General features: G+C 38.7%; 1 pseudogene; it reads left to right on the top strand.

The window, feature by feature from the left end:
- Positions 1-1376: 1376 nt before the first annotated feature.
- LOC148295653 (uncharacterized) lies at positions 1377-4716 on the top strand (annotated as a pseudogene).
- The last annotated feature ends 7867 nt before the right edge of the window (positions 4717-12583 follow it).

Raw genomic sequence — 12583 nt, 5'->3', positions numbered from 1 at the left:
GGCTTTTTAAGGTTTCCGACGTCTTAGATGACAAATAAATAAATAAATAAACTTGTAGGGTATTTCGGATTAATTGGGTTTCACAAAGTGGAGTGAACACACCCATGAAAGTGGGATGGAGCTAGTACACATCCACAGACAAAGGTCAGTTACGATCTTGAGGTACATTTTGGTCCGAAAAGTGCTGAAAATGTTTACAGTAGTAAAACTTGAGATCGACGTAAGGCCCAAAAAAGTTTTTCTCCACATTAAATTTGGTTATCCATCGTATTGTAATTTCTATAATTTCTCCCAAAGCTGTCTTGTTTATAGGCCTTTAGGTCCATCAAGACAATATTACTTTACCGTCATTATGGTGATCTAGCTGAATAATGTGACTAAGTCTCATTCGGTGCTTAGGATTGAATTAGATAGGTATTTAAAGCATGTTAAGGGAAGATTGAATTTTTTTTACCAAAGTAGAAGGTCTCTAAGAGCAACCTCTACCTCAAAAGGCAAGGGCAAGGCAAAGGTAAGGCAAGGTTTGACACTATTCACATGAATAGTGGCAGCCTTACCTTTTTTGGTTCCACCCCAAAGGGCAAGGGCAAGGGCAAACACTATTTACTTTACATTTTTCTATTTTTTTTTTTTATACTTAACCCATTAATTTTGATAAGCTTTTCGGATAAGATTTACAATTACCACGTGTCAATATTTATTATAAAATACTCACCTAAAAATTTAGATAACATTTTCGGATAAATTTTTTGGATAAATGAATAATATTGGTAGGTATTTATAGAAAAAATTTCTAGAATTTTTTGACATTTTTTTTTCAATTTTTTAAGCTAAAAATTGGATAGTTGTTGGATTGGGAAGATTTTTTGATTGGAGGCTCCAGGAGAAGCCACGTGGCACAACAGTAAAAAGATATTGAAAATCAGCTGCTAACGTCTGTTCGGTTCATTTTTACACATGATTTATCATTTTATTCACATAATATTTTGAGTTAGTTCTTGACATTTTATAGCTTTTTACTTTCTTTTTGTGTTTTCATAGGTTTTACCTTTGTCAGAATGAAAATGAGCTAAAAATGCATTATTGGTTATAAATTCTGTTTTTGTTCATTTTCGTATGTCAACTTCTTAGCCTTGGATCAACATGCTCCGGTGCTCGGATGAGGTGAAGATCTTCATGAAACTTGTTCCAATGGATATTGACTACAACATATCCGAATTTGAGCTTCATTGAGCAAGTATTGCCAAGCCAGCCTATCCAGCTGATCCAGCATGTTACCACAACTTTGGAAATATGTTTTGGACCAGTTTTACCTTCACTTGGTGTCATCTTACTTCTACTTGTTACCAAATGGCATCGTAACAAGTAGAAGTAAGATGACACCAAGTGAAGGTAAAACTGGTCCAAAACAGATTTCCAAAGCTGTGGTAACATGCTGGATCAGCTGGATAGGCTGGCTGGGCAATACTTGATCAATGAAGCTCAAATTCGGATATGTTGTAGTCAACATCCATTGGAACAAGTTTCATGAAGATCTTCACCTCATCCGAGCACCGGAGTATGTTGATCCAAGGCCAAGAAGTTGACCTACGAAAATGAACAAAAACATCATTTATAACCAATAATGCATTTTTAGCTCATTTTCATTCTAACCAAGGTAAAACCTATGAAAACACAAAAAGGAAGTAAAAAGCTATAAAATGTCAAGAACTAACTTAAAATATTAGGTGAATAACATCATAAATCATGTGTAAAAATGAACCGAACAAACTTTCCAAACTTATCTTTTGCTAGTCCTCGAGCAAAACAGAAACTAAAACAAGACTCGAAACAAATTTTTCCGAACACTTTCCAAAGAGAGAGCGACTCATGCAAACGACTCAAAAGTTATCACAAGAAAAGCTCAGTTTAGACATCATTCACAAGGCAGCAAAGTTCAAAACACAACATGCTCAAAGTGTAGTAGTGTGATGGCCAAGTTCAACTCATTCTCCAATTTCAGTTTTCACACAACTTTGAAAATCATACCAAGTACAAATGTAACTTCAAATCTCACCAAAGTTGTCCTCTCACAAATGAATCACTCGGAAGCGGTTTACAATGCATCACTCAATAATAAATATGAGAATAGAGTTAAACCATAAGGGACTTAACTCACAATAGAAGGATGAAAAACATGCATGACTATGATCTCAAGAAGGGCGCCAAACACTTAAAAGTTGAAAGATGTGCGCAATTCAACCACATGACATTTAGGATCAATTTAGGTCTTTACTATATGTTGTAATGGGGCTAAGGGTGTAAGGTGAGTACGAAATGAAGGATATGGATACAACAAAGTCCAAGGAACTCACAATGTAAGAGCATATAACAGTTGATTACAAGGCTTTGAAACATCACGCTTAAGCTTTTTTCATTTTTTTTAATGTGATCAGAAAGACCACAAAGCCTTATACCTCCACTTATTTTGATTCACACTCCTTTCTTCCATTTGAACAATCATCAATTTATTTTTGAGGTTAATAAAGAAACTTGGAGTTAAAATTTGAATCCAATGTCACTTAACCACAACTTTTCTCTTTTCGTTCACCCTTTTTGAGAGAAGTTCTATTTTTTTCTTTTTCCAATATGTAATATCCCTTCCCAAACTTAGCATGAAAAACAAATCCAATTCAGAGCTCATGAGTTCCTTAGAAAGGTAAATTCTTGTTTTTCGGGCTAAAACTAGGAATTGTAATTGGTTAAATGAAAGAAAAGGCTTACATGTAGGCTCAAAGTGGTTACTATGGAAAATCATGCTTAAGCATGCATACGGTTAGCTTGAAAGGCGCAAATGGCTCAAAGAGGCCTTAATATCATTTCTCAAATGTCATGTAATCAAATTGCACAAGAATGAATGTCTTTTAAGTGCTCAACCAATTCAATGAATAATGAGATCAAACAACAACTCGGATGACAAGAAAATAAGAATATGTGTATAACACTCATGAATTGAAGCACAAGGCTCAAAGCTCACATTATATGGTTATACAAGTCTAATTCATGCTTGATACAATCTTTGGATCATGCAAGTCCCTCAACAGGAGAATTATGAAACAACTGGCAAGTGCATAGAGGGTTTCAAACATATCATGCTAGAACGATGCCATTTAGTGAACAAAATAAAATTTTATTTTTATTTTATTTATTTATTTTTTAATTTATAAACATTTTCAATCAAGTCATGTAAACATTCATCACAATCTCATCATATGTGTTCGGAAAGTGACTTGAAAACAAAATGACTCAAAACTGAAAAGAAAACAAGATAAAAGAAAGCAAGAAATTAAGTGAAACAAAAATGACTTGCTACCCCTTCCCAAACTTAGAAAGAAACATTGTCCTCAATGTTGAAAATTTAGGCATCAGCAATTTTAAAACAAGAAATGAAAGGGATTAAAGCAATTAAATAAAAGAACAAACAAGAATTAAAACTACAACACAGTTGCAAAATCAAAAACAAAACAGTAAACCCTAACAAACAGTCCTACGCAACTGAAACCCAAACTTCAAAGAAGTCCAGCCCATTGGAACGCCCTAACCAATTGAAAGCCCAAACGTTTGTTATTATTATTATTATTATTTTTTTTTAATTCAATGAAACGTGATCAGAAGCGCAGAGAGTGCGAATTCTGAAAGGGAGAGCGTGGTCCCTGATGCCTCGGTTCTTGGGAAGTCACTGACAAAAGAGGTGAGGGACGTGTCGGTGCGCAGAGGCCGTTGTCACATCCCCCAAGCCAGGGAAAGGCGTGAAGACTTTTGTGACTGCGTTGAAAGGTGGGATTTCAATTAAAGGAGTTAGGGAACGGGTGCGGCTATAGATGGAGATAAGCCGTAGGGGGTGCGCGAAACTCAGAAGCGCAGCGGCTAGGGTTTAGTAGAAACTAAGTCTATATAAAGCAAAGAGAAAGAGTGAAAAACACAAACTCAGAAACACATAAAAGAGAAAAGAAAGATGAAAAGAAAGTGAGAAATCTAATGGCCTCTTCCTACCCATTTTCGTTGGATCTCAACCTAGCTTCACCGACTCAGACACAGGGCCAAGCAGTGGCACCAGTATGGGTGCCCTACTTTGCCTCCGCACGGGGGCCCGTGACAGTAAATGACTCATTACTCCTGGACAACGATGTTTCCATTGGAGTTGGCAGAAATTTAGTGACTCCCAAAGATATACGTGTGCTGGGGACAAGGGATGACAACCGGGTCACGAGTGATGCCCTGGCACTAAGCGTGCAGAGTACAGCATGTGTCGCAAGTTTGGGTCATCGCCTACTTGCGAAGTCCCATGAGGTAGAGGTGCTGAAAGGTCAGTTGGCGGCGGAGTGAAGTATGGTTGAAGAGTGTCAAAGTGTTATAAAAAGCTTGAAAAGGGAGAGGGCAAGGATAGTGGAGGTGAATCGATATCAGCTGGAAGTATTGCGGGACGAGAATAAAAACCTATCAAAGATGGTAGAGGTGTACTCTCGAGACATGCGCAAATAGCTGGAGGCCCTAGACCGACCGGGGAAACGCAAGCAACTAGATCGCGAGAGAAGTTGTGCTGAAGCGAAGATTGCGATCTTTGGGAGCTCAAGTGATGAGTGCCAAGAGGCTGTGCGTGAAGACCCTAGAGAGGACATCCAGAGGGCCAAACTAAAGGCTCCTATGGTGGAGGCACCGAGCACCGAGGAAAAGTGAATTCTACTGCATTATTGGTGTGTTTTTTTTTTTTTTTTTTTTGTGTGTGGTTATTTTGTTTCTGAAATAAAAGAATAAAGTTGCAAAAGAAAAAAAAAGAAAAAGAAAAAGAAAACACACTTCCCAAACTTAAATAAAACAAAGATGACAACTGAAAGGGACATGCGAAACACAATGCACCAGAAAATAGGGAGGAAAAGAAAGTAAAGTGAAAGCAGAAATGCTCCCCTTTAAATGGACGCAAACAGCAAATTGCTCATGAAGCGGAGGGATCGAGAGAAAAGGGCAAATGGCTAGACCGCAAATCCCTCATCAGCAGATGTCTATTTAAACCACTTCATGGTTGAATTGAGGAGTACCCTGCATTTCTTCCTGAAATGTCAGATAAGATCATTAGATAATAAATAAAAACAATGGCAACCTCATCCACTCATATCGATGATCTCAATCTTGAGTTATCCCTCGCGCCACTGAATGCCCAGATAAAGACTCCTCCAAACCCTGTCTTCCCAAACTCGTCTTATCATCATGGCTCGGCCTCAAACTTTGCTGAGGCAATACCGAACTTTGCTGGGGCAATGCCAAACTGAGCAGTACTGCTGGGAGGCATGACTGCCAGTAAACTCACACCGACTAATCATTTGCACGTGGCACAAAGGTCTGACAATGTTGCAGTAGAGGAGTTCCACACTTTAACTATGCTCCATGTGGTCTCGGCTACAAATTTGGGCATGCGATTACTAGCGAGAACGCGGGAGTGTGCAGCTTTAAGTGAGGAGGTGGCTGCCTTGAAAGCTTAGGTGGCAAACTTGCAGAAGCGGCTCTACTGTGCCAACCAGCATGTAGAAATGCTGCAAAAGAGAAATGAAGACCATGTAGAGTTATTGCAGGCTCTACAAGCAAGAGCAAATAGAGGCAATTAGCAGATGCCTAAGGTGGTTCAGAATGCGAAAAGAAACATGTGATTCAGAAATCTATGTATGCATTTTCAAACTTAAGTTTATAATCACATGTTATGAAATGAATAATCATTTGAGCCAAGGTTCAGAGTGTGCAATCTAGGGAAATGTCTAGCTCCGCAAGGGACATATGCAAATCGTGCCTGTAAGAAAAAGAAACAAAAACAAATTAAGATAAAATAAAAAAAAGAAACAACAATCAATAAATGAAAATAAAATTAAGTACCCCAAACATACTCAAACAAAACAGATAAGCAACTGTGCCAGTTCCCCTGCAACGGCTCTGTTGGGTTCATTTTTACACATGATTTATCATGTTATTCACCCATTATTTTGAGTTAGTTCTTGACATTTTATAGCTTTTTACTTTCTTTTTGTGTTTTCATAGATTTTAACTTGGTTAGAATGAAAATGAGCTAAAAGTGCATTATTGGTTATAAATTCTGTTTTTGTTCATTTTCGTAGGTCAACTATTTGGCCTTGGATCAGCATGCTCCGGTGCTCGGCTGAGGTGAAGATCTTCATGACACTTGTTCCAATGGATGTTAACTACAACATATCCAAATTTGAGCTCAATTGGACAAGTATAGCCCATCCAACCGATCTTACATGTTACAACAGCTCTGGAAATTTGTCTTGGGCCAGTTTTACCTCCATAATGTTATGTTGATTCTTCTTGTTACCATACTATTTGGTAACAAGAAATTACTTTGATTGAGTGTAATTTCTGAGACAAAGAGCATCTTTGTGAAGACAAAAACTCATCATGGCAAGGAGACAAGGAGGAAACAAAGTCAAAAGTACCATGATGAAAGGAGGAGAGAGATGAGAGCATAGAGAAGGCATCTTCCTTTAGGCAATTGACTTGGGCAGATTGTAAGAAGGAGGAACGGATCATTCATTCAGAATTTAGCAAAGATTTTGAGAGCTAGAGAGAGCTAGAAGGAGGAGAGCAAGGAGCAACCAAGGAGGGGGGAGAATGGCATAACAATTGGAGAGAACCTTGGGGAGCCTTGAGGCAAGGATTCAAGGGGTTGAAGATGCAATTCTCTTTCCCCTCTTTGTTCTTAGTTTCGTTCATTTTATTTGTTTATTGTATTTTCTTAGTTTCAATGTAACTTCTTAATTTTCTAGGGCTTTGGTTGAAGCCCTAAACATGATTACTCCATTGTTTTGATGCTTTGAGTTTATGAAATTTTAGATGTTGTTGATGGATCCCTTTCACTAATTGAATCCTATGATATGTGTTGCTTCCTTTGACTGATCACCTTAGGTTGTATGCATGTAGCTAAAGTTGAGAAGTTGTGTAAGATACCCAAGAATATAATTTCTAATTAGCAACAAATGATAGAACTTGTAGGAAAAGTGAACATCATGTGAATTGGTTTCTTGACAACAATTGATGAATTCCTCTTCACTAAAATAATCTATCCTTGATGTATGTTTTTCCTTGGTTGGCCATCTTTGAAAGCATGCTTCTTGAGATTGTTGGGATTATGTGTATCTTCATATTGTCCTAAGCAATAAATGGATGAAGTAAGAATCATCCATGTGAATTGGTTTCTTGAATACCTAATGTAAACATCATGCTTTAGGGTTTTTGTGATGTTCATATTTTCTTTGAACTTAATGGGTTTTTCTTGTAATTGAATCGAAGTACGAACCATACCTAGATTTGGTTATAGGGAAGGCACAAGTATTGTAGCATGAACCCTGCACTCTACGTATATTAGAGAGAATCAATGCGTCTTGAGCCACTAATCCCGGTCTTGATTGCGAACATCTTCATCAATATGTTTAGAGTTCATCACTTGAGTATTCATGAACATTGGTAGAATTGTTTAGGGTGGATTCCAAAACCCTAGCGTTTGTTACATTTTAATTTCACACTTTGATAATTCATCTCTGCCTTTCACATTTAAATTTAAGGTTCATTTACTTTAATGCATTAGAAATAGGTCACTCAAATCAACAAACCCCCCCCCCCCCCCAAAAAATTGTATTTGTGTGTTTAAATTTACATTGTTTGAAACGTGGTGTGTTTTTGTCATCATTGTTTGTCTGTTTTTGTACTTGGTTTTGGATTTTGATCCGCGTTGTATTCTTCGTTTTCGTGTGCTGAATCCAACCATATAAAGAATGTGAAAGTTGGACAAATGGTTGGAAAGTTATAGGCTAAACACTGAACAGAGGTCGAAGCTGAAAAACAGAGAAACGAATCTGTCCAAATGGTGATAAAAGGGTGATAGAAAGTGCTGTTTGTATTTTTCTTTGGTTTCTTGTGTTGTTTCATTTCTCTTACTTTTCTTTGCTCATTTTTAGTTTCCATTCTGAATTTGTGCATGTGTGGTGTGTTAAATTAGTGTTCTTTACGTGCTCAAATTAGAACTCATAGGAAGCTGATAGTTCCTCGTAGGATCGACCCCGTACTTACATAATCTATACCTCAATAGATTCATGCACTTGCGGGTATTTTTAATTGGTTGTTTGCACATAAATTTGTGTCGATTAGAAAATACAACAATTTTTGGCGCCGTTGCCAGGAAACTGGCACGGCTGCTTCTCTGTTTTGTTTGAGTATGTTTGGAGTACATAGTTCATATTTTCGTTTTTTGTTTGTTGTTTCTGTTTTTTTTCTCTTACTTTTTTTTTGTTTGTTTTTTTTTTTTTCCTCTTATTTTGATTGCTGTTTCTTTTTTCTCTCATTTTGTTTTTGTTTCTTTTTCTTACAGGCACGATTTGCATATGTCCCTTGCGGAGCTAGACATTTCCCAAGATTGCACACTCTGAACCTTGGCTTAAATGCTTATTTCATTTCATAACATGTGATTGCAAACATAAATTTGAAAATGCATACATAGATTTCTGAATCACATGTTTCTTTTCGCATTTTAAGCTACTTGAGGCATCACGCTAATTGCCTCTATTTGCTCTTACTTGTAGAATCTGCAGCAACTCTACATGGTCCTCATTTCTCTTTTGCAGTGTGTCTACCTGCTGGTTGGCACAGTAGAGCCGCCTCTGCAAGTCCGCCACCTGAGCCTTCAAGGAGGCTACTTCCTCGGTTAGAGTTGCACACTCTCGCGTTCTTGCTAGTAGGCGCAAGCCCAGATTTGTGGCCGAGACCGCGTGGAGCATGGTTAAAGTGTGGGACTCTTCCACTGCCACCTTGTCAGATCTCTGTGTCACATGCAGATGATCTTCCGGTGGGAGTCTGCTGATAGTCATGCCTTCCGGCAGTACTACTATACACGACACTGCCTTAGAGAAGTTTGAGGCCAAGCCATGGTGATAAGAGGAATTTGGAAAGATAGGGTTTGGAGGAGCCCTTATCTGGGCATTCGGTGGTGCAAGTGATAACTCAAGGTTGAGGTCATCAATGAGCATAGCTGAGGATGCCATTGTTTTTGTTTCTGGATTATTTGATGGTTTTCCTTGAGTTTGCAGGAATAAATGCAGGGTATCATCAGCTTATCGAGGCGTGGTTTAAATAGACACCTGCTGATGAGGGATTTACGGTCCAGCTGTTTGCCCTTTTCTCTCGATCCCTTCGCTTCACGAGCAATTTGCCGTTCGCGTCCATTACAGGGGAGCATTTCTACTTTCACTTTACTTTTGTTTTCTTTTTCTCCCTGTTTTCTGGTGCATTGTGTTTTGCATTTCTTTTCCAGTTGTCGTCTTTCTTTCGTTTTAAGTTTGGGAAGTGTGTTTACTTTGTCTTTGTCTTTGTCTTTTGCAACTTTCTTTTCTTTTATTTCCGAGTGAAAAAAAAAATACAAAGGAAGGGCAAAACAAACATGCACACCAATAATACATTAGAATCACTTTTTCACAGTGCTCGGTGTCTCGACCATAGGAGCTTTGAGTTTGGCCCTATGGCTGTCCTCTTCTGGGTTTTCACGCACAGCCTCTTCGGGCTCATCACTCGAGCTCCCAAAAATCGCACTCTTAGATTGAGCGTAACTTCTCTCGCGATCTAGTTGCTTGCATTTACCCGGTCGGTCAAGGTCCTCCAGCTGCTTTCTCATGTCCTGAAAGTAAAAACTTATCATCTTTGATAGGTTTTTATTCTCTTCCCGCTGGCCCTTTTCAGTTGGCGGCGGAGCGGAGTTTGGTTGAGGAATGTCATAGTATTATAAAAAGCCTGAAAATGGATGGCAAGGATAGTAGAGGTTAATCGACATCAGCTGGAAAGGTTGCGGGAAGAGAATAAAAACCTATCAAAGATGGTAAGTTTTTACTCTCAGGACATGAGAAAGCAGCTGGAGGACCTTGACCGACCGGGTAAACGTAAGCAACTAGATCGCGAGAGAAGTTACGCTCAAGCTAAGAGTGCGATTTTTGGGAGCTCGAGTGATGAGCCCCAAGAGGCTGTGCGTGAAAACCCAGAAGAGGACAGCCATAGGGCCAAACTCAAAGCTCCTATGGTCGAGACACCGAGCACTGTGAAAAAGTGATTCTAATGTATTATTGGTGTGCATGTTTGTTTTGCCCTTCCTTTGTATTTTTTTTTTTCACTCGGAAATAAAAGAAAAGAAATGCAAAAGACAAAGACAAAGACAAAGTAAACACACTTCCCAAACTTAAAACGAAAGAAAGACGACAACTGGAAAAGAAATGCAAAACACAATGCACCAGAAAACAGGGAGAAAAAGAAAACAAAAGTAAAGTGAAAGTAGAAATGCTCCCCTGTAATGGACGCGAACGGCAAATTGCTCGTGAAGCGAAGGGATCGAGAGAAAAGGGCAAACAGCTGGACCGTAAATCCCTCATCAGCAGGTGTCTATTTAAACCACGCCTCGATAAGCTGATGATACCCTGCATTTATTCCTGCAAACTCAAGGAAAACCATCAAATAATCCAGAAACAAAAACAATGGCATCCTCAGCTATGCTCATTGATGACCTCAACCTTGAGTTATCACTTGCACCACCGAATGCCCAGATAAGGGCTCCTCCAAACCCTATCTTCCCAAATTCCTCTTATCACCATGGCTTGGCCTCAAACTTCTCTGAGGCAGTGTCGTGTATAGTAGTACTGCCGGAAGGCATGACTATCAGCAGACTCACACCGGAAGATCATCTGCATGTGGCACAGAGGTCTGACAAGGTGGCAGTGGAAGAGTCCCACACTTTAACCATGCTCCACGCGGTCTCGGCCACAAATCTGGGCTTGCGCCTACTAGCAAGAACGCGAGAGTGTGCAACTCTAACCGAGGAAGTAGCCTCCTTGAAGGCTCAGGTGGCGGACTTGCAGAGGCGGCTCTACTGTGCCAACCAGCAGGTAGACACACTGCAAAAGAGAAATGAGGACCATGTAGAGCTGCTGCAGATTCTACAAGTAAGAGCAAATAGAGGCAATTAGCGTGATGCCTCAAGTAGCTTAAAATGCGAAAAGAAACATGTGATTCAGAAATCTATGTATGCATTTTCAAATTTATGTTTGCAATCACATGTTATGAAATGAAATAAGCATTTAAGCCAAGGTTCAGAGTGTGCAATCTTGGGAAATGTCTAGCTCCGCAAGGGACATATGCAAATCGTGCCTGTAAGAAAAAGAAACAAAAACAAAATGAGAGAAAAAAGAAACAGCAATCAAAATAAGAGAAAAAAAAAAAAGAAACAAAAAAAAAGTAAGAGAAAAAAAACAGAAACAACAAACAAAAAACGAAAATATGAACTATGTACTCCAAACATACTCAAACAAAACAGATAAGCAGCCGTGCCAGTTTCCTGGCAACGGCGCCAAAAATTATTGTATTTTCTAATCGACACAAATTTATGTGCAAACAACCAATTAAAAATACCCGCAAGTGCACGAATCTATTGAGGTATAGATTATGTAAGTACGGGGTCGATCCCACCAGTGGCGGATCTACAGAGGCGCAAGGAGGTGCAGCTGCACCTCCCCTCGCCGGAAAAGCCATTGTAGATGAAGAAATATGCCCCTCCGCAGCTCCGCTGGTGCGTCCACCATGTGCTTGATGTATTGCCTCAAAGAGGCTTTTTGTTTATTGCACAGCGCTGTGCAGCAGGCTGCGCCTGTTTGTTTTTAAAATTTCCTGGCCAAAACGAGCGTTTTGGACAAGGCTGAAATAAAAAATAAAAAAAAGGAAACGTGCACAACGAAGAAACTAAACCAGGCTTCTTGGTTTTAGTTTGACTTCTGTTGAAAGTCTTTTATATTATATATTCTCTAACCAAAATCAATATGATGTTGGCTAAGTGGTTGATCAATATGCTGTTGACTACTCGTTTCTTTTTTCTTCTTCTCGTTTTTTTTATAAAAAATTTCTGTTAAATTAAATTAATTTTTTTTTCTTTTCTTATTTGGCTCCCTCTATAATCGTATGATCAATAGCAAACTCGAGAATAAAGTGACTACGCGAATAACTCAAGGAAGAATCAGTTATGATTGTTTGTTTAATTGATAATTTGATATGCATTTTTTTTGGATTAATTGATCTTGATTTTGATTATATTAATTGACGATTTGATATGAATTTTGGTAGAGTAATTGTTTAACTGACATGAATTTATATACTATATAAACAATGATCAATTAGTCTGTTAAACATTGCCCCTTCCCTGAAAAATTCCTAGATCCGCCAGTGGATCCCACGAGGAACTAACGGCTTCCTATGAGTTCTAATTTGAGCACGTAAGGAACACTAATTTAACACACCACACATGCACAAATTCAGAATGGAAACTAAAAATGAGCAAAGAAAAGTAAGAGAAATGAAACAACACAAGAAACCAAAGAAAAATACAAACAGCACTTTCTATCACCCTTTTATCACCATTTGGACAAATTCGTTTCTCTGTTTTTCAGCTTCGACCTCTGTTCAGTGTTTAGCCTATAACTTTCCAACCATTTGTCCAACTTTCACGTTCTTTATATGGTTG

The sequence above is a fragment of the Prunus avium genome, chromosome 3 (assembly GCF_965620075.1).
Source record: "Prunus avium chromosome 3, drPruAviu1.hap1.1, whole genome shotgun sequence".
NCBI classification, from domain to species: Eukaryota; Viridiplantae; Streptophyta; class Magnoliopsida; order Rosales; family Rosaceae; genus Prunus; species Prunus avium.
This window is presented reverse-complemented; position numbering and strand designations above follow the sequence as displayed.